Source organism: Caretta caretta, chromosome 1 (assembly GCF_965140235.1).
Source record: "Caretta caretta isolate rCarCar2 chromosome 1, rCarCar1.hap1, whole genome shotgun sequence".
Lineage (NCBI taxonomy): Eukaryota > Metazoa > Chordata > Testudines > Cheloniidae > Caretta > Caretta caretta.
Window position 1 is genome coordinate 313291651 of NC_134206.1, and position 23572 is coordinate 313315222.

A 23572-nucleotide genomic window follows, 5' to 3' on the forward strand; every position below is an offset into this window, starting at 1 on the left:
ACCCTGCTGGATGACCCATGTGAGGTTTATTATGGTGCCGCATAATGGAATTTCTGTATTTTTCAGGATTGTTTTACATTAGCATGTTACAGTAAAAAACTACATAAAAAGAATATTATGTTTGCAACATTAAACAAAGTTAGGAAATGCTGAAATTAAGGTTAATTTGGCCCCTTGTGCTTTATTATATAACTTTTAATGATATGATTGCATACTCTTTTTTCCCCCTGAGGACCCTTGCCTCATTTCATGCACAAAACGGACTGTGCTCTGGCAATAAATCTAGGTTCAGTATTTAATGAGACTGTTGTCTGTATGACCCCCTTCTTCATTAGTTGCAGAAGCTGGAAGGCGTGTAGTGAATGAAGCTGGAGATTGCAGGAAGATTAAGGAGGGTCTCATAGTTAAGGCAGCTGAATGCTGTCCTGGAGAATCAGATTTTATACCTGCCTCTGCCACAGAGTTCCTATGTGATGCTGAGCAAGGCACTTACAAACATTTCACAGGAACATTTCATGTGTGTTCCTCATTTTCTGAGTACCTGCGTTGAGACCCTGGAGTCTGATTTGCAGAAGAATTGAATACTCACAGCTACAACTGAAGTCTACAAGAGCTGTGCTTTGAACATACACAGTGCTATAAAGTAGTAAATGCTCTGAAAAATCAGGTCCAAAGCATCTCAAATTGGGTTCCCAGAATTAGTGGATATTTTTTACATTAAAGTATCTGTGCCTCAGTTCCACATTTATAAAATGGGGATTCCACCTCCTCACAGGGGATTTGTGAAGATTAATTAATGTTTTTGAAGCACTCAGATATTATGGAGAACCACAGAAAAGTCCATGAGGAAATTAATAATTCTGTTTTTATAGGGTTTTGATGGTGCGCAGTACATGAAATATGGGGTCACAGACACTGAATGAAGATAAAAAGCACCCATTCAGTGCACAGAACAATGCAAGGATCCTGTGGGAGGAAAAAATAGTATGCAATCATATAAGTAAAGACTATCATAACGCATACATGACAGGAAGAATAATCTAATGATTAGGGCACTAGCCTAGGACATGGGAGACCTGGCTTCACATCCCTGCTCCACTACAGACTTCTTTTGTGACCTTCAGAAAGTCATGTATCTTCCCTGTGCCTCTGTTTGCCATCTGGAAAAAACCCAAAGCAATTTGTACAGAATCATGCACTGTTTAGCGGGGAGGGGATCTCACACCCCACCCCTCCCAAATGTAAAGGGATGCCTCCCTAATGTTTTAACTCTTACTAGGAAACGCCCTTCCCCCTTGGCACCTTGGCAGGAATGATAACCGTAACAGGAGACTCACCTGTAATGATCACAGGCCAGGCAGCAGCTCCCCCTTAGCTGAGCCCCTTTCCTATCCCAACCAAACCAATGCAACGGCCCCACTACGGATGTCCCTAGCCTGGGCAGGACGCAGCCCTCAGCTGACTCTGACAAAGAGGAGTGAGCTGAGGGGTCCCCCAGACCGGCTCCGTACCCAGAACCCCGCAGGGAAGCGCCTTTGCCTCGGGACCCGTGTACAAACCCCGCTGCCGCCGCTGCTCCCGCCTCCCTCCTCTCAGCCTCCTGCGCTCCCTCTACGTCACTGCCTCTCTCCGGGAAAATGGCGTCCCCCGCGCTGCGCGCCCCTCCCTCCCACTCCACGGGGTGCGCCCGTCCCGCCCGCCAGGGGCAAGGTTACCAAGGCGAAGCCAAACAGCCGCCATTTTGCTTGTGGGCTGAAACGCCGTCTGTGTCCGTTAAGTCCTCCCTCGTGCCATGTCCATTTCACAAAACGGGGTTTCCTCACGATATTCAATGGTTCGAGGGCCGGGGGCCAGGGAGCGCACCCCGCGATCGAAAAATGCCAGGAAGGGGCAGGCTAGGGAACGGCAAGGGCGAGGGAACTGTGTCCGGGTGGAGACTCGGGGCGATCGTGCAGCGGAGTCCACAGGCCAGGGGCAGGAGCTCGGGCCCCAAACGATGCTGCGGGAGACCCAAAGCGTGTAGCGAGACCCTGTCTTCCGCAGGGACGCAGACATCGAAACCTGTCTTCAGCCTGCCGGCAAGCAAGCCCCTGCGCCAGCCTACCCTCCGACCTCTTGTGAGACTGGCCCAGCCCTGCTGGCACACACACGCTGTGCGGGAGGCGGCCAGACCGTGGCAATCTCCCCCACGCAGAGTGAGACGGGGGATAAGGGACTGAAGCCCATTCAGTGAGCGATGGAGGGTTGCTGGAGACCTGAGGCAGGTCTGGCTGAGGAAGTCTCTCCACAAGTGACTGAGGTTTAGCGCAGGCCTGCCTAGGGGAACCTGCTCCAAGGAACGAGACTGGGGCACTAGGGCCAGCTTTGCCTGCCAGGTTCCCCTTTAGTGAATGATACCTGTGGGGGCAGTTCTGGGGCAGCCCTGATCTGGACTCGCCATGGGCAGAGCAAGAGGTAAGTGTGTGTGAGACAGGCGCAGCCCTTCTGTTTATGCTGAGCTACTGCCCTTCCCTCGTGCTGCCCACACACCGCCCCGCATTCCCCACCTGGCTTCAGCCCCTCCAGCGATGGCTGAGTGAGGGAGGGGAGGCGGTGGCTGGGGTTTCATTCGACGCCCACCAGGGCCTGAGCGAGCCTTCTTCAGTGCACAAACTCGGGGCACCACATAAAAGCTGGGCTGGCAGCTCTTTACCCTGCCTTGATGGAGCCGCCACAAGCGGGTGACCAGAGTAGCTACTAGCAGTGGTGCCATAGCCTACCCTTCCCCGTACCTTGGGCACAGAGGGGCTGTAAAGAACCGCTGCTGGGGCAGGAAGGAGTTGAGATGACGGGATCTGGACGCAGAGGAGGCAGCTATAACGAGGCATCGAGTATGGGGGGAGGGAGTGATTAAACGTCTTGTGGCAATGGCGGAGTCTGAGGGTATTTTTTCCTGTCTAACTCGTGTGTGTATCTCTGTCTCTCTCTCTCTCCATAGGGCACTTGGTTGGGCTGCTCGCTCAGGTTTGCCTGTTGTTGTGCGAAATGGCGGCTGCTGTCTTGGTGGGTTTGGTTTTGTTGTTGCTGTTTTTTTTCCCTTCTTTCCCCTCCTATTCCTCTCCCCCACCTCTGACTTGGCCACTTCTCCGCAGCGAACCGCGGTGAGGACTGAGTCAGGAAGAAGAGGAGGAGGGAGCGGACCGCATTGAAGCCAATAGCCAGGCTGGGTGGGCTGCCCAGGCACGCCCGGATTGGCTGCTGCTGCAGGGGCAGCTGCAGCTGGGCAAGTCTGAGGAGCTCTCGGGGGAGGCTGGTGCAAAGGGAGAAAATGGGCGCCATGATCCCAGCGCTGGGGAATCTGTGAGGGCGCGGAGACTGAGTCACGCTCATGGAAGAGGAACGAGAAGGCCCTGACAACCATCACCCAAGCAGTGCTGAGACTGAGGAGATAAGCTAGGGGAGAGGGCCAGCCTGCGCCTGTATTTGTAACTGCATCAGTACAAGATGGCACAGGGTCTCCCTGGAGAGGGATGGGAGTCCGCCGCAGGTCATGTGACCATGTTGCATTTTTGTGGGGTTGTCTGGCTGCAGACCAAGCTGGTGAAGACAGCGGCTGCTGCTGGGGAGAGTCCGCGCTTCCTTCCCCCCTCAGGCTGGAGAGTCTGGGTGGATTTTTATTTCCCTTCCCTATTACCCGTCTGCAGAAGGGTGTATCTGATGCTGCGGAGGATGGTTCTCGCTTCTCGTCCCATTCCCCACCTCCAGGATGTGGCAGCTCCTTCTGGGGCAAGTTCATTCCTCCTCCCCCTCTTCTCTGCATTGAGCTTAGCTGCTGCAGAAGAAAGTTCTTGTTCCTCCTCTCCCTGCCCCAGCTGCCAGTATGGGGGCGGAGAGTAATGTTTTTCACAATTCCCGGACAAGGTTGTAAGGTGTCTGATTGCTGCTATCTAAATTAGGTCACATTTGCAATCCTGTCTTTGACTCTCCTTATTTCACTTGTAAGAGCAACTCCTTTGTTGGTTAGATTTCTTGTGGTAGTGCTTGTTGGTGTCTCTTCATCTTAGTAAGATACTTAACTATCCGAGTCCACCTCTGTACAGTTTGCAAATATACTCATTTTTGTGAGCTGTTGCATGCTCCCTCTCAACATTGGACCAATTTGCAGAGGTGGCTTACTAGGAAAAATGCTGAAGGTGCTTCATAGGATTGACCAGTCATGAAAATTGACTAATATTTTTTGGGGTGATATCCGCTTTTTCAGTGGAACAGCCTCTCACTCAGAGAACATGATGCAGTTAAATAACAGGTAGTTCAGACCACAGATATACAGAACAAATCTATGATTTGAAGTATTGCAATTGCACCAGTGTATTAACTCTTGGGGATTTGCTTATATATGAATAGTAAAAATCTTCCCTGGAAATGTTATGTAATCCTGATAGTCTTTTAAAGATGCCATACTTAAAACTAGACTGAACGAAGAATTAGGAAATTTAAAACTAGAGGATTCTATGGTTTCTCCATAGAGGGACTAATGTGTTATCCCTCTTAAATTGTTCATTTATATTCTATTTGCTTCTACTTGTCTTTCCAGACAATAGTGAGTGAGGAAGGGGAGCTCAAAAATGCATTGTCTGACCTCTTATCCTGGAGGTTGTGTACTGTCGCATTAAAAATAGTACTGCAAATAAATATTTGCTACCAACTTGCACAAATCAATGCTTATCTGATCTGTAAGTCACATGGGGGAGTTGGAGTCTAGTTACATAACTAAATGTGGTCCCAGTTACAGCCCCTGAGCCTGACATGTAGCCCTAGAGTGACTGGCATCCGAGCTACTTTGAGAGGTACCTTGAGTAGTTTTGCATAGTTGCAAATAACTTCGCTAAAGGAGAGGGGCCTCCTTTCTATTCAACATCAAATAGTGTTGTCTCTCTTTTTTTTTCCCCCCTTTGAATTACATGTAGGAAATTTAAAACAGAAATTCAGAGATTAGACACTGAAATATAGATGGCTAACTTAATTATTTGAGGCTCAAAGGTTTAAGAACTTGGACTGTCAAACTTAATTTATTGTTAAAACAGCATCTCCGGGATTAACTTCTGTATTCATAGAATCATAGAATACCAGGGTTGGAAGGGACCTCAGGAGGTCATCCAGTCCAACCCCCTGTTCAAAGCAGGACCAATCCCCAACTAAATCATCCCAGCCAGGGCTTTGTCAAGCCTGACCTTAAAAACTTCTAAGGAAGGAGATTCCACCACCTCCCTAAGTAACGCATTCCAGTGTTTCACCACTCTCCTAGTGAAAAAGTTTTTCCTAATATCCAACCAAAAGCTTGAGACCATTACTCCTTGTTCTGTCGTCTGCTACCACTGAGAACAGTCTAGATCCATCCTCTTTGGAACCCCCTTTCAGGTAGTTGAAAGCAGCTATCAAATCCCCCCTCATTCTTCTCTTCCGCAGACTAAACAATCCCAGTTCCCTCCGTCTCTCCTCATAAGTCATGTGTTCCAGTCCCCTAATCCTTTTTGTTGCCCTCCGCTGGACTCTTTCCAATTTTTCCATATCCTTCTTGTAGTGTGGGGCCCAAAACTGGACACAGTTCTACAGATGAGGCCTCACCAAAGTCGAATAGAGGGGAATGATCACGTCCCTCGATCTGCTGGCAAAGCCCTTACTTATACATCCCAAAATGCCATTGGCCTTCTTGGCAACAAGGGCACACTGTCGACTCTCATCCAGCTTCTCGTCTACAGTAACCCTAGATCCTTTTCTGCAGAACTGCTGCCGAACCATTCGGTCCCTAGTCTGTAGCGGTGCATGGGATTCTTCCCTCCTAAGTGCAGGACTCTGCACTTGTCCTTGTTGAACCTCATCAGATTTCTTTTGGCCCAATCCTCTAATTTGTCTAGGGCCCTCTGTATCCTATCCCTATCCTCCAGTGTATTCACCTCTGCTCCCAGTTTAGTGTCATCTGCAAACTTGCTGAGGGTGCAATCCACACCATCCTCCAGATCATTTCTGAAGATATTGAACAAAACAGTCCTGAGGACCGACCCTTGGGGCACTCCACTTGATACCGGCTGCCAACTAGACATGGAGCCATTGATCACTACCTGTTGAGCCCGACAATCTAGCCAACTTTCTATCCGCCTTATAGTCCATTCATCCAGCCCATACTTCTTTAACTTGCTGGCAAGAATACTGTGGGAGACCATGTTGAAAGCTTTGCTAAAGTCAAGGGACAACATGTCCACTGCTTTCCCCTCATCCACAGAGCCAGTTATCTTGTCATAGAAGGCAATTAGATTAGTCAGGCATGACTTGCCCTTGTTGAATCCATGCTGACTGTTCCTGATCACTTTCCTCTCCTCTAAGTGCTTCAGAATTGATTCCTTGAGGACCTGCTCCATGATTTTTCCAGGGACTGAGGTGAGGCTGACTGGCCTGTAGTTCCCCGAATCCTCCTTCTTCCCTTTTTTAAAGATGGGCACTACATTAGCCTTCTTCCAGTCATCCGGGACCTCCCCTGATCGCCATGAGTTTTCAAAGATAATGGCCAATGGCTCTGCAATCACATCCGCCAACTCCTTTAGCACCCTCAGATGCAGTGCATCCGGCCCCAGGGACTTGTGTTCATCCAGCTTTTCTAAATTGTCCTGAACCACTTCTTTCTCCACAGAGAGCTGGTCACCTCCTCCCCATGCTGTGCTGCCCAGTGCAGTATTCTGGGAGCTGACCTTGTTCGTGAAGACAGAGGCAAAAAAAGTATTGAGTACATTAGCTTTTTCCACATCCTCTGTCACTAGGTTGCCTCCCTCATTCAGTAAGGGGCCCACGCTTTCCTTGACTTTCTTCTTGTTGCTAACATACCTGAAGAAGCCCTTCTTGTTACTCTTAACATCTCTTGCAAGCTGCAACTCCAGCTGTGATTTGGCCTTCCTGATTTCACTCCTGCATCCCCGAGCAATATTTTTATACTCTTCCCTGGTCATTTCTCCAATCTTCCACTTCTTGTAAGCTTCTTTTTTGTGGTTAAGATCAGCAAGGATTTCACTTTTAAGCCAAGCTGGTCGCCTGCCATATTTACTATTCTTTCTACACATCGGGATGGTTTGTCCCTGTAACCTCAATAAGGATTCTTTAAAATACAGCCAACTCTCCTGGACTCTTTTCCCCCTCATGTTATTCTCCCAGGGGATCCTGCCCATCAGTTCCCTGAGGGAGTCAAAGTCTGCTTTTCTGAAGTCCAGGTCCGTATTCTGCTGCTCTCCTTTCTTCCCTGTGTCAGGATCCTGAACTCGACCATCTCATGGTCACTGCCTCCCAGGTTCCCATCCACTTTTGCTTCCCCTACTAATTCTTCCCGGTTTGTGAGCAGGAGGTCAAGAAGAGCTCTGCCCCTAGTTGGTTCCTCCAGCACTTGCACCAGGAAATTGTCCCCTACACTTTCCAAAAACTTCCTGGATTGTCTGTGCACCGCTGTGTTGCTCTCCCAGCAGATATCAGGGTGATTGAAGTCTCCCATGAGAACCACGGCCTGCGATCTAGTAACTTCCATGAGTTGCCAGAAGAAAGCCTCATCCACCTCATCCCCCTGGTCCGGTGGTCTATAGCAGACTCCGACCACGACATCATCCTTGTTGCTCACTCTTGTAAACTTAATCCAGAGAAACTCTCAGATTTTTCTGCAGTTTCATACTTGAGCTCTGAGCAGTCATACTGCTTTCTTACATACAATGCAACTCCCCCACCTTTTCTGCCCTGCCTGTCCTTCCTGAACAGTTTATATCCATCCATGACAGTACTCCAGTCATGTGAGTTATCCCACCAAGTCTCTGTTATTCCAATCACGTCATAATTCCTTGACATCACCAGGACCTCCAGTTCTTCCTGCTTGTTTCCAAGGCTTTGTGCATTTGTATATAAGCACTTGAGATAACCTGCTGATCGCCCCTCATTCTCAGTATGAGGCAGGAGTCCTGCCCTCTTGCACGCTCCTGCTCGTGCTTCCTCCCGGTATCCCACTTCCCCACTTACCTCAGGGCTTTTGTCTCCTTCCCCCGGTGAACCTAGTTTAAAGCCCTCCTCACTAGGTTAGCCAGCCTGCTTGCGAAGATGCTCTTCCCTCTCTTCGTTAGGTGGAGCCCGTCTCTGACTAGCACTCCTCCTTCTTGGAACACCATTCCATGGCCAAAGAATCCAAAGCCATCTCTCCGACACCACCTGCGTAGCCATTCGTTGATTTCCACAATTCGACGGTCTCTATCCAGCCCTTTTCCTTCCACGGGGAGGATGGATGAGACGACTACTTGCGCCTCAAACTCCTTTATCCTTCTTCCCAGAGCCACGTAGTCGGCAGTGATCCACTCAAGGTCATTCTTGGCAGTATCATGGGTGCCCACATGGAGAAGCAGGAAGGGGTAGCGATCTGAGGGCTTGATGAGTCTCGGCAGTCTCTCCGTCACATCGTGAATCCTAGCTCCTGGCAAGCAGCAGACTTCTCGGTTTTCCCGGTCAGGGCGGCAGATAGATGACTCAGTCCCCCTGAGGAGAGAGTCCCCGACGACAACCACCCGCCTCCTTCTCTTGGAAGCGGTGGTCGTGGAACCCCCAACCCTAGAACAGTGCATCTCATGCCTTCCAATCGGCGGAGTCTCCTTCTGTTCCCTTCCCTCAGATGTATCATTTAGTCCACTCTCCGCATTAGTACCTGTGGAGAGAACATGAAAACGGTTACTTACCTGTATCTGCGTTGCTGGTACATGGACGCTCCCCTTTCTTCTTCTGGAGGTCACATGCTGCCAAATTTCTTCACCGTCCTTCTGTTCCCACAGTGCAGCCTGCTCTGAATCTTCAGAACGTTGTGTCTGTAGAAGCATATCCTGACATCTGTCCAGGAAATCTTCAGTTTCTCTTATGCAACATAGGGTCAATACCTGTTGCTCCAGACCTTGACCCTTCTCTTCCAATATGGAGACCAGCTTGCACTTTGTACAGACAAAGTCGCTTCTGTCCTGTGGAAGAAAGACAAACATGGCACATCCAGTGCAGGTCACAACAGCTGAACACTCCCCATCCATATTACCTTCCTTCTAAGAGCTTCCTCAGGAGTTGTAGTAACTACTCAGAGAAGCCGGCAAGATGTAAGCCTCAGTGGGCTCTTCCCAGGCAAACTCCCTCTGTTAGCCTCTCTGCTGTTCCAGTCCCCTAATAATTTTTGTTGCCCTCCACTGGACTCTTTCCAATTTTTCCACATCCTTCTTGTAGTGTGGGGCCCAAAACCGGACACAGTACTCCAGATGAGGCCTCACCAATGTCTAATAGAGGGAAATGATCATGTCCCTCGATCTGCTGGCAATGCCCCTACTTATACATCCCAAAATGCCATTAGCCTTCTTGGGAACAAGGGCACACTGTTGACTCATGTCCAGCTTCTCGTCCACTGTAACCCTAGGTCCTTTTCTGCAGAACTGCTGCCTAGCCAATTGTTTGGTTTCATTTTCTTATGAAAAGATGCAGTATGACAGCTGAATGTCTGGCAATGATACGGACTGAAGGAAATGATTTATTATATACATATCCAAAATATTTTATTCTATAAACATGATTACATTTACAAAAGCATACTTGCTTAATTTAGATATTTGAAGCTAGTGGAGTTGTTGGTCTATCTGGATCTACAAAGATTTGATCCATAATCACAGCAACTTTACTATTCCTCTCTCCCTGTCCCTGCCACCAAAACAGCGGAGCATGCCTGTGCTGTTCTTACCCACAGTGCATATCTTACATTGTCATAGAAGCACAGTGAAAACAAATATACTTACATCTATTGACTGTGGTGCTTTGGTATTTATGCCACAAGAGACGTGTAGAGCCCATATGAGCAACCTTGGCACAAGCTAGGAGTGGGGAAAGCGGAAAAGTAGCGAGGCACAAGCAGAGCCTTACAAAAAGGGCAACAGGACAGAGGAAAAGAGGGCCAGATAAAGGAATTTGTTCACTTTCAGAGTAGAGACTATCCCTTTTAGACTAAATAACTCAGGGCACGCCTCCACTACTGCATAAGTCTATCTAACTTGCATTGCTCAGGAGTGTAACAAAGCTCTCTTCACCCCCTTCGCCCCCAGAAATATGCCTTTTGCACTGTCCACACTGGTGCTATTGCGGCTTCCACTTCTTGCTGAGGTGGAGTAATTATGCCAACCGGAGAGCACTCTCCTGTCAGCATAGCATGTCTTTACCAGATGCGCTACAGTGGCACAGCTGCATCAGTGTAGTGTAGACTTGCCCTCAGTCCCCTTAAATTGGAATTGTACCTCTTGTATTCAGTCACTTCACATTAAAGAAAACTTTATTTGGTGAATGAGGTGCACTTAGGACTAGCTGGTGCCCCTTGGATTTCATGTTGGAGCTGAGGGTTCTGCTGTATGTAGACCTATCCCATTCCATTATGATAGGCAGTGTTGCCTGCACAGCACTACTTCCTTCTCTCCATCCAGCCCTTGTAGAGGGGTAGCCAGGGGTAGATGAGTGGAGAAAGATGAGAGTATGACAGACACAAGGGTCCACTAACTTTTCTGTACTATATAGCATAAAGAGTCCTGGGCGCACTGTTGGCTGAGGAAACTTTAGTGGTACAGCTCCTCTGAAGTAATGGTGACTTGGACGGAGTGGCCTCTAGAACTTGAGGGAGGGCAGAGGGGAGGGAGAAGGTAGAAAATGAAGCCTTAAATGCTCAAAAAATCAAAATATTCATCTGGAGTTGAGCATTGTTAATATTTTTAGTTTAATATAGGTCATAGCTCGGATGTAGTAGCCTTATTCAAAATAGCAATTTTATAGTGTGGCTTTGTATTATAGAAACCTTCAGTTGATTGTTTAACTGTAGGCTAAACTGAATACAACTCCTTCCAACAAAAAAATGGAAGAACCAGGCTAATGGAGGAATGGGTTGTTGACTTAACTGTGGTACTATCTTGGTTTGAAACCGGATGGTTACACTGCAAGCAAGTAGTGAATAAAATTGAATTTTGGGGATTACCTGCACCTGCTGAAGTGAGGAGCAGCTAGCTGCTCAACTCTTCAAAACTGAAAGAAGAATGGATAGTAAAAACCCAGAGGGGAAAGATAATCTGATACTTTGTGTATTTTCTCAGATCTCTGAATAAGATCTGTTACCTCCCCCACAGTGTCTTAAAGACATGATAGGTAGAGGTGACCTGTTCCAGAGATAACTGCAACAACTGGATTATGAGCCTTCTGTCCAGAGTTGAAGTACCACTTAACTGTAATTGTTCCTCTTGTGTGTTTTCTGCCATTAGGCAAGATACTAGAATGTTCCATTGGAGGTATCTGGAATTGGGTTAGAAAGATGTTGCTTATGTTGGTGTGAGCATTTTGTCTGAGTATAAAGACCCACTGTTGAGGCTCTGACTCATGTGATTGACACATTGGATACACTGGGCCCCAGGAATATTTTGGCATATGCTCGAACCTAATCTAATTTCAGTAGCTGGTTTTCTTGTGTTTATTGAGAGCAAAACATCTTCACCGTTGTATCACATCTTAGAAGTGATACCGTTTAGCAGATTCAACCTGTTAGCAGCGGCGGAAGAATCTAGGAAAGTTTAATATGTTGTCTTATTGTAGTTTTAAGCATTCTGACATGATCAAATGTGCATCCCTAACTCCTGCAATAACTCCTTCAGCATGGTTTATTTCTTAATGCTTGATAAGTTTACACCAGGGTTCCATGTATAATGACTAAGTTTCTGTGTAAGAAATCTGCCTATTGTTAGCTTGCTACATAAAACAAAACATTGCTGCCTCCTGCTCTTGTGCATCTATACTTGACACTTCTTCCCCTCCCACTTTTTTTGACCCTTCCACAAAGGGAGTTCAGTGAATTTCTTGTGCCTGTTCCCATGATGCTGCGCTTAACGGAGGGAGACCCTTCCAGAATAGAGACAGCATAAACCATGATACTGCAAAACAACAGCCTTCAGAGAAGTATGTGGAGAGGTATCTCAGAATTCTAGGTATGGGTTAAGTGAGAAGAGACTTGAGCAAAAGGTTGTAAACTGCTCCCAGATCTCAGCTAGCTCCAGCGCTCTGCAGGAGATAGACAGTCAGTCACTGGTGTGCAGGGGGTTCAGTATATTTTTGGAGTTGGGGAGGCTTCCATACGGTAATGACAGAGCTTCTCTGCCCTACTAAAGCTGTTTGCACCTCTCTCTCCTTTACAGTATCTGCATGACCAAAACCAATATTGGTAGAAAATCCAAACATTTGCCCATTTTGGAAGCATTTTATCACGTGTCAATGCTTAAATTATAATGTGAACATACCATAATTTATAGTGTTTTAGGAATATTTCAATAAAATTTTATTTTAGAAACTTCAGTAAAAGAGTAACTTTAAGTTACTCGAACTGAACAGTGGATAAAATTTGTCAAACTGTGTGGCTCTAATGTATTACCTGTTGAAGGGGCCTGGGTTCATATTTTGTGTTAAGGAGGGAAATGTAAGTGGCTGTTCAGGTATTAAATGCAAACTTTATGCTGAATGCTGAATGCTGTCTCTGAACTAGGATGAATAGCAGAGCAGACATCAGTAGATCAAAATCCTGATGCATTCTAGTGTGTGTCAAGGATTTTTTATCCTAAACATGGCATCTCATTCATTTGATTGGTAGATATCCCTCTTCTCTTCCCCACCCCAACCCCCCTTAAAACTAGCTCACTTTGAGACAATTTTGCTTTCTCTTCCAATTTTCTCTTCCACCTTACTAAAGGGCTGCTGTCTAATTCTGGGCTCTCAAGTCAGAACCTATTCCCCCAAAAAGGAGCTGTGCCCCAATTTAAGGACAGCTGTGCAGCTTTCATTTTGTTTAGCTAGTGGTGTCTAGGCAAGACACTTTCACTCTCACAGATCATCTAAAGGCAAGGAACCAAGCTTCTAGACCCTATCTCAAACTAGAGAACTATAGTGGTTTAAACAGTTACACACTGAACTATAGGTGCCATGCTGACTTGTATTGTGAGCCAGACCTATTTTACCCCAGTGTCTACATAAGCACAGTTCTAAACAATTCCTGGCACAATAACTGGGACTTTACCAGACAAAGCTGCTCAGGCTCTTAAGGTTTATCTGTGTGGGGACATTCAATTGATTTGCCTTAACTTTCCTGAAGGTGTGAAGTCAGCACATAAAGGATGTTAAAGCTGTGTATGCTCTCAGGAGTACAGTGTCCTGAACTAAAACTACTTTATTCCTGAGTGAAAGATCCACTCAAGGATTTAACACCTTTTAATGTATGTGCATAACTTCATACCTTCAGTTGACTTACTTTATTGTAAACAGGGCCTTAGGCTTTGTCTACACTAGCACAATTGCCAGTAGGGGTGTGGAAAAAATACACCCTTGATCAACATAAGTTTCATTAACAAAAGTACCAGTGTGAACAGTGCTATGTGGGCAGGAGACATAGCTACCACTGCTTGTTGGGGTGATTTAATTATGCCAGCAGGAGAGCTCTCTCCAGCAGCATAGAACAGCTACACGGGAGACCTTACAGTGGCACAGCTGTAACAGTACAGCTGTACCTCTGTAAGGTCTGTAGTGCAGGGACAGCCTTAGAGTGGTAACTTAAACCTAGTTAAAATAGTGGTATTTGCCACTTAAAAATCTTCTCATTAAATCTCAAATCAGCAATTATTTTGGTGAAAGTTTTTCACTTCCAAAAGATCATTTTGTTTATTTCACTAATATGTACTGTTTGCATTTGTAGTTCAATTTTAAAACTACTTCTCAGTGGTTACCATTCCAGGGTGATATGCTGGAACAAATTCACATGCATATAAAGGCATAGCCTACAGTTGTTTTTAGGCTCTATTTTTAAACTTGTTCTAATAGATTGAGCAATGTTTAACAAATTCTATTCCACAATCTTGTTGGTTGAAGGGGGAAAAAAGAACACACTTCATTTTAGGAGCCACAGTGTCTGGATTCAGCTAGCTAGCCACTCCATTTCCTTAAACTATAGTGCTGGGACTACTGATCCTTACCCTCAAAGACAGCAAGTAGAAGAGCTATGTTGATTTCTGGTGCAGAAGGGGAGAAAATGACTGAATAGATAGTGTTGTCTCTTACCAGTCAAGTGACTAAAACTTTATTCTAAAAAGGAAGAGGGTTACTCCTTTTAAAACAACAACAGCAAAACCCACATCAAACTCTGCTATGTGCAAAATCTCACATTTAGGTATAACTAGCTCTGTTATAAAAGCAAGGAAAATTCCTTTGTTAGTGTCTCTGTTGTCACCAGTTTAGCATGCATGCTCATTTGTCTTTTATAATCCACTGATACTAGTGTCGTGGATCTGAGCTTTATTAAAAATGGTACCTTTCATCCTAATAAACCTTAAAGCATTCCATTTGCTCCCAGACCCGCATACTAAAATGCAGTAACTATTAATGCATGGTATGATTACACAACAAACTGAAGACTGTTAATGAAGGCTACCTAATAGAAACTTCAGTGGGAGACTAAATGGACAGAATGTAAATATACATACTGATTCCTGTCCAGATAAAACTTTTTTGTGTTTAAAAAAATAAAAATGCATAGGATGTATGTGGATGGTTAAGAGTTTGGTTTAGTGTCTAATCTGAATATGGACCCTAGAGTAGTACAATGTAACCTCTATCACCATTACTTCAGAGTAGAAAGACATATACGGATTTACTGTTCAACCTTGTCCTAGGCCTAGCTGCTGAGATCTGACTGAATCTCATCACAAGGGGAGATGGTGATGTGTTCTGGAGATTTTGTGGTAAGTGGTTTCTGTTAGGCTTCTATAAAGTGAGCAGAAAAAACGGACTAATTGATAGCCATGCCACTTAAATATGAAGAGGTTCAGGTCTGTTTAAGTTCTTTTTATAAGAGCATTCTGAAACTGCTGGATATGAATACAATATATAAAATAAAAAATTAACATGCTGACAATTCTCAAGTGAACCTATCTAATCCCCCCACTCTTGATTCATCCATCCCTTATTCAGGTTTCAAAATCTCAATAAAAAGAAAAGCTTAATTTTTAATTACACCTAAGACATTAACTCAGGCTTTGCCATAGTGATAAGGGAAATAAATCCTAAAATCGAAGGTCTAGCCTGAAGAATATTCAGTCTCCATGTGCTCTATTCCAGTGTAGGGTGTGTTACCATAGTCCTGAAGATGCCCTAGTCATGGAACAGTGCCCTGTTTATGCTAGGTGCTGTACAAATATAGATAGAGCTTGCTTCTACTTCCATTTCAATTGCACAACTCTTTATTTATTGTAATGTTAGCTACTGGTACAGATGAGCAGCTGCTAACGAACTCGTAAGCCAAATGTTAGTGCTTACACAGGGAAACTTGCTATTAAGCCTGCTGTAGCTGTTGTGGGCAAACTAAAGTGAGGACGGGATTTGGGGGGAAATTAAAGTATTTGTATGGAGTATATATAAAGACTTTTGAACAATTCATAAATTTCAACTTTAAAAGTATAGACAAATAAGATACCTTGAATTCATCAATGTGGCAGGTTATGCAAACAATATATTGTTTAAAATATCAAACATTTTATGAATGAGTTTTCCTTTTGTCTTCTTTCTAGCTTCTCTAATGGAGACCATCAAAGCTGAAATGTTCATGACTTTGTAATTTTGAATGGATTACTTTTGTTAGTAGTTATAAGAGTAACTTTTTTTCAAATTGCAGTCCATATTTCTTAAAATATTTAGCTGTTTCGTAAAAAGTAGGGAAAGGGACTTAAGATGCTAACAAGTCCACTTTTTAGACCTGCTTTCACATGTCCAATGTATAAAGTTAAAGATTTTTAGTAGGTTACTAGCTCCTTAAATAACAGGAAGCATCTGCCACATGTTCGCAACAAGCTATTTCTAAAAACTTCTCAGCTATTTTAATGTCACATCTGTTCAGTGTTTGCCCTTACTGTACAATCTGAAACCTTTAAATGATGGCAGTATACAACAGCAGAAAAATTTGGTGGAGGTTGCAACTGAAAGCCTCCAGTTTGTACGTGGGCATGAGGGAAAAAGGACCTACTTGGAAATTATGTGCTTCGGTAATAAGCCCTAAAGTAATATGTGAGTGCCCTTTAAACATGGTTCCCTAAAGGAAATTCTAGATATGACATTTGTTATACTGCATTCAAAACTAACCTACAATAGAATAAAACCAAAAAACAGAGATTATTCAAAAACTGCAAATCAGTGGATTGGTAATGGTAGCAGAAAATATGTCCCTATATCAAAGTAGATATCTGATCTCCTTTTAGTTCAGTCCCTTTTGAGTGCTCTTCTCAAATCCTGTGAGTCTAGTCCAGCAGTCCTTGCTCCAGCAAAATTCGCCTTGGCCTCAATGGAAATTTTATCAGAGTAAAGACTGCAATCAGGCTCTGTCTGAAGGGCCAAAGCAAAACAGCTCAATGTTTGATCTCTTAATTAAAAGAGGTCTACTTTTGTGTATTAAGTTTTTCCAACAATATTAGTCTATTTCGTTTAGAAAAGTCCTTAGCTGGCATATGCCAGCTAACTTTTGGCCTCTTGGCCAATTTGTCTTCTGTATCAATGAGCTACATATTAAAAAGGACTTGAATAACAGACTAATGCTTGTAATGTAGCTATTACAGTGGGGGTCAGTCATCTGCATTTAAATAATGCCTGTAGACCAGAGAAGCTCCAAAGAAACCATTAGGATCTATATACTCTCATATCATTTATTGAAGTCAACAGCAAAACTCCTATTGACTTCAGTGGGACCAGGATTTTGCATTGGGTGTCTAATGTGGACTTCAGAGCCCAACTTTACACAAACAGACCAAGATTTTAAAAAATCAGACCCTAAAGTTAGAGTATTAAATCTACATTTAGTCCTACTGAGTCCAATACAAGTGCTGGGTGCTCTACAGTTCTGAAAAATCATGCACGAACCTGAACATGGATTTAGGAAACTAAGCCCTGGTCTACACTGCGGGGTGAGGCCAAGGCCTGTTCTGCACACACCTCACAATTCAGATTGTCAGAGACTGGTAAATCAATACAAGAGGTTATGTACTCCTGTGATACCTGAACAATGACTGAAGTGCAGTGTGAAAGATAAATAGCTCACATCGTAGCTTTCTTTTAGAGGTTTTTCTTATGGCTTTGGCATGCATATGAACTAACTTGCATTAGTTAGTTTCCTACAGGGATAGGCAACAAAAACTCTCTGAAGTTCTTTGGCTGTGCAGATCATTTTAATTTTATTACAGTTGAGTATTTGATTGCAGTCCCCTCAGGGCTAAGCATGCTGTCAGTCCTTAACAAAATTACTTTGGGCCACATTGTACTGTCCCTGGTGTTCAGAGCTTTCCCAAAGAGCAACAAAGTGAAACTGACAAAGTCTGCCAAATTTCTCTGCTGATGTTCAGAACTGCTGGCAATAACAAGGCTGGCAAGGATCATGTCAATTTCACTCTGCTATTTGAGAAGTCTATGAGCGGGGTAGACGGAGCTATTCATAGGAAAAGAGGACTTAAAGTGACTGTAATAGAGGTAGGTGGAGCATCATAGAATTCTTCCTGGGTGGTAGACAGGAAGGTAGGGAAAGGTATAAGGAGAGTAGCAGGCATCTCTCTCTCTCTCTCTCACACTCACACACACATCCACCCCAGCAGCAACCACAAAAACAACCACTAACAGGAAGCTCTGAGTTGGCAGGCCCAGAGGGTAAAAAAAAAAAAAAAAATCTCATCCTTCCAGTAGTTAGAAAGTGCCAGGAGGATGGAAAAAGAGGGATTGATATTTATTAGTAACCTTAATAGCCAATGGCAGATATAAAAAATGAAGCCCCCAATAGAGTCCAGGGACAACACTCTAGAAGAAATCAGAGCAACCTTCCAGTCTCCAGCAACAGATATTTGGGTTTAAGTGGAGAAGGAAACTCATTTTCTGAGTGTTGGCCTGAACTTTTATGAATGACATCTGCTGCTGCATCCTACCCCAAACTCTCCCACAATGGCTAGTAGGTGTCTGACAAATTTTTCAACTCCTGGCCATCAATAGGATTTGAATTCTCACGACAGAACTGTACAGCAAAGTTTGACTACAGTTTATCCTTATTGTTGGGAAAAATTAATGTCCATTCAAACACAATGAAAACTGTCTTAATCACCACCCAGGGGCCTAGCAAAGCAGCTGCCTATTAGGGATGGTCTTAAAAAAAGGATCAGCCTTCGGCCTAACCAAAGCAAACACAACCACTTTAGGATTTGTTCATCTGGAATGGGGAACACATCCCATTCATGTTCTGCAACTCACAGACTGCCCTCATCTGCGATTCCAACAGTGAAAGCAGGAGAGAAACTCTATGGCAGGCAGCAGGTCCAGAGGGGAAGCAACTCCTAGGGCAGGTCTACACTATCGGTTAAGTCGATCTAACGTACGTTGCTCAGGCGTGTGAACACCTCCCGAATGATGCATGTTTCGTGCTGTCCACACCCGTGCTATGTTGGTGGGAGACGCTTTCCCTCTGACATAGCTTCTACTTGTCACCATGGTGGAGTAATTATGCTGATAGAAGAGTGCTTTTCCATCAGCATAATGACAGGTTTCAGAGTAGCAGCTGTGTTAATCTGTATTCGCAAAAAGAAAAGGAGTACTAGTGGCACCTTAGAGACTAACCAATTTATTTGAGCATAAGCTTTCGAGAGCTACAGCTCAAGCTTATGCTCAAATAAATTGGTTAGTCTCTAAGGTGCCACTAGTACTCCTTTTCCATCAGCATAATGTGTCTTCACGAGACGTGCTAAAACAGCGCAGCTGCATCGGTGTAGCTCTGTAGTGTAGACTTGCCCTTAGCCCGATTCCTCTCACCAGCAAGTGGGGACTTTGCAAATCATTGTTTATCCCTATATTTATGTGGTCATAAATACTGCAATGGAAATGTTAGGAATAATTCAGTGTGAACATTTAAAACAGGGGTTTGCTTACTGGATGTGACCTTTAATGAAGGTATCACTGTATTCATAGAATCACAGAATATCAGGGTTGGAAGGGACCTCAGGAGGTCATGTAGTCCAACCCCCTGCTCAAAGCAGGACCGATCCCCAACTAAATCATCCCAGCCAGGGCTTTGTCAAGCTAGGCCTTAAAAACCTCTAAGGAAGGAGATTCCACCACCTCCGGAGGTAACCCATTCAGTGCTTCACTACCCTCCCAGTGAAAAAGTTTTTCCTAATATCCAACCTAAACCTCCCCCACTGCAACTTGAGACCATTACTCCTTGTTCTGCCATCTGCTACCACTGAGAACAGTCTAGATCCATCCTCTTTGGAACCCCCTTTCAGGTAGTTGAAAGCAGCTATCAAATCCCCCCTCATTCTTCTCTTCTTCAGACTAAACAATTCCAGTTCCCTCAGCTTCTGCTCATAAATCATGTGCTCCAGCCCCCTAATCATTTTTGTTGCCCTATGGCTGGACTCTTTCCAATTTTTCCACATCCTTCTTGTAGTGTGGGGCCCAAAACTGGACACCCTACTCCAGATGAGGCCTCACCAATGCTGAATAGGGGGAATGATCACATCCCTCAATCTGCTGGCAATGCTCCCACTTATACAGCCCAAAATGCCGTTAGCCTTCTTGGCAACAAGGGCACACTGTTGACTCATATCCAGGTTCTTGTCCACTGTAACCCCTAGGTCCTTTTCTGCGGAACTGCTTCCTAGCCACTCGATCCCCAGTCTGTAGCAGTGCATGGGATTCTTCCGTCCCAAGTGCAGGACTCTGCAATTGTCCTTGTTGAACCTCATGAGATTTCTTTTGGCCCAATCCTCTAATTTGCCTAGGGCGCTCTGTATCCTATCCCTACCCTCCAGGGTATCTACCTCTCCTCCCAGTTTAGTGTCATCTGCAAACTCGCTGAGGGTGCAATCCACGCCATCCTCCAGATCAATAATGAAGATATTGAACAAAACTGGCCCCAGGACCGACCCTTGGGGCACTCCGCTTGATACCGGCTGCCAACTAGACATGGAGCCATTGATCACTACCCGTTGAGCCCGATGATCTAGCCAGCTTTCTATCCACCTTATAGTCCATTCATCCAGCCCATACTTCTTTAACATGCTGGCAAGAATACTGTGGGAGACCGTGTTGAAAGCTTTGCTAAAGTCAAGGGACAACATGTCCACTGCTTTCCCCTCATCCACAGAGCCAGTTATCTTGTCATAGAAGGCAATTAGATTAGTCAGGCATGACTTGCCCATGGTGAATCCATGCTGACTGTTCCTGATCACTTTCCTCTCCTCTAAGTGCTTCAGAATTGATTCCTTGAGGACCTGCTCCATGATTTTTCCAGGGACTGAGGTGAGGCTGATTGGCCTGTAGTTCCCCGAATCCTCCTTCTTCCCTTTTTTAAAGATGGGCACTACATTAGCCTTTTTCCAGTCATCCAGGACCTCCCCTGATCACTATGAGTTTTCAAAGATAACAGCCAATGGCTCTGCAATCACATCCGCTAACTCCTTTAACACCCTCGGATGCAGCGCATCTGACCCCATGGACTTGTGCTCATCCAGCTTTTCTAAATAGTCCTGAACCACTTCTTTCTCCACAGAGGGCTGGCCATCTCCTTGACATACTGTGCTGCCCAGTGCAGTATTCTGGGAGCTGACCTTGTTCGTGAAGACAGAGGCAAAAAAAGCATTGAGTACATTAGCTTTTTCCACATCCTCTGTCACTAGGTTGCCTCCCCCATTCAGTAAGGGGTTCACGCTTTCCCTGACCTTCTTCTTGTTGCTAACATACCTGCTACTGTAACAAACATTCTTGTTACTCTTAACATCTCTTGCTAGCTGCAACTGCAGGGGTGATTTGGCCTTCCTCATTTCACTCCTGCAAGCCTGAGCAATATTTTTTACTCCTCCCTGGTCATTTGTCCATGCTTCCACTTCTTGTAAGCTTCTTTTTTTGTGTATTCATCTCTAGGTATACTTTTAACATAAAGCAACCAGGTATGTCCTGACATATTTGTACTTGATGCACCTGCTAATTCTATTGTCCATATTAATCAGAAAAGAGCTAGCAGAAAATTATTGTACTCTGTGTAACCAAGAAGTTGGAGCAAATGTGGATGGATTAAAAACAGCTCAAAATCCTGTCTAGGAATGTTATGTGTCTATTTTTTCCCCCTTTATTTTTGCAGTAAGCATGAATTTAAATGTATATGCAATTAAGATTTTAGGGTTGGTTTCATTTCAGCATCAGTCTTTTGGCTACTTTTCTTTCGGAAAGGAGGAGGATGGGCTCTAACAACAAATGATCCACCATTGCTAAACTGCCAGGTAAAAGAGGCTGTTGAGGTAAAAAGGCATTCTTTAAAAACTGGAAGTCAAATCCTAGTGAGGAAAATAGAAAGGAGCATACACTCTGGTAAGTCAAGTGTAAAAGAGTAATAAGGCAAGGGAGGAAAGAATTTGAAGAGCAACTAGCAAAAGTCAAAAATATAAAAGCTTTAAAAAAAACAAAACATCAGAAACAGAAGCCTGCCAAACAGTGAGTTGGACCACTGGACTATTGAGGTGCTAAAGGATCATTCACAGAAGACCAGGCCATTGCAGTGAAGCTAAATGAATTATTTGCCTCAATCTTCATTGGAGAGGATGTGGAGGAGATCCCCACACTCGAGCCATTCTTTTTAGGTGGCAAATATGAGGAACTGTCCCAGATTGAGGTGTCAGTGAAGGAGATTAGGGAGCAAATTGATAAATTAAACAATAAATCACCAGGAGCAGATGAGTTCTGAAGGAACACAAGTATGAAATCGCAACATTACTAAATGTGGTACATAACCTATTGCTTACCTCAGGCTTTATACCAGATGACTGTAGGGTAGATAATGTAATGCTGATTATAAAAAAGGCTCCAGAGGTGATCCTGACAACTACATGTTAGTAAGCCTAACATCCGTCCCAAGGAAACTGAAAAACTATAGTAAAGAACAAAATAATCAAACGCATAGAGGAATGTGATCTGTTAAGGATGAGTCAACACAACTTCTGTAAAGGGAAATCATACCTCACCAATCTATTAGAATTCTTTATGGGTTTTAATAAACACATGAACAAGGGTGATACAGTTGAAACAGTGTAGTTCTACTTTCAGAAAGCCTTTGACAAGGTCTCTCACCAAAGACTCTTAATAAAATTAAACAGTCATGGGATAAAAGGGAAGATCCTCTTATGGATCAGTAACTAGTTAAAAGACAGAGAATATGAATAAATGGTCAGTTTTCACAAAGGAGAAAGAGAAATAGCAGGGTCTCCCAAAGATCTGTACTGGAACCTGTGCTAGTCAACATATTCATAAATGATCTCGAAAAAGGGTGAACAGTGAGGAGGCAAAATTTGAAGATGATACGCAATTACTCATGATAATTAAATCCAAAATTGACTGCAATGTTCATTGAAGATAGGTTCATCGATGGCAGTTAGCCAGGGTGGTCAGGGATGCAACTCCATGCTCCAGGTGTCCCTAACCTCTGACTGCCAAAAACTGGGATTGGACTACAGGGGATGGATCACTCAGAATGCCCTGTTGTGTTCATTCCTTCTGAAGCATCTGGCACTGGCCACTGTCAGAAGACAGGATTCTGTCTAAAGAGACCATGGTCTGACCCAGTATGGCAGTTCTTATGTTCATAATATACTGAATTTTCTTAAAGAAGGGATATAAGCAACCTGCACACAAATAAGTCTCTCGTTTTCCCTTATTTATATTAATAATTTTTCCCCATTTTCTTTGCTTCCTCCCTTCTTGAGAACAATAATAATGGTCATAAATAGCCAAAACATGCCAATAATTGATGGAAATGTATTGAAAACCATACGGGAAGTCTTTTGTCCCCTATAACTTTATGCCCTTTATAATCATTTGTCCTAACTGGAATGCACTGTAGTATGTCTTGAATACTGGAATACAAAATACTTGATTTTGCCTTAAAATGTAATGGATGTCAAAATGTTCAGACACTTTCCACATAAAAAGACTTAGAACTTTAGTTTGCTACATATCTGGACTCCCATTAAGATACAAATACAAAATTAAGATTTAATCTATATGTGCAAAGTATACTCTAGAAATAAAACTCAGATTAGTTTTTATCATCCCTTTATCTAGAACCATTAAGACTATTGTCATAAACATAAAGGGAAGGGTAACCACCTTTCTGTATACAGTGCTATAAAATCCCTCCTGACCAGAGGCAAAGTTCTTTTACCTGTAAAGGGTTAAGGAACTCGGGTAACCTGGCTGGCACCTGATCCAAAATGACCAATGAGGGATTAAGATACTTTCAAATCTGGAGGGTGGGGGAGGCTTTTGTCTGTCTGTGTGATACCTTTGCCGGGAACAGATCAAGGATGCAAGCCCTCCAACTCCTGTAAAGTTAGTAAGTAATCCAGCTAGAAAATATGTTAGGTTTTCTTTGTTTTGGCTTGTGAAAATTCGCTGTGCTGGAGGAAATGTGTATTCCTGTTTTTGT

At 44.2% G+C, this 23572-nt stretch overlaps 1 protein-coding gene across 3 annotated transcripts in view; it reads right to left on the bottom strand.

Annotated features, from left to right (window-relative positions):
- Positions 1–23572, bottom strand: part of POT1 (protection of telomeres 1) — a 168064-nt gene that overhangs the window by 139672 nt on the left and 4820 nt on the right. For 2 of the 3 annotated variants that reach the window (XM_048836898.2, XM_048836896.2), the window contains exon 1: positions 1338–1605. The gene's annotated coding sequence lies outside the window, so the exon portion shown is untranslated. Of the gene's footprint in view, positions 1–1337; positions 1606–8726; positions 9000–23572 lie in introns of those variants that run through there. The other variant, XM_048836897.2, reaches the window with a different exon arrangement.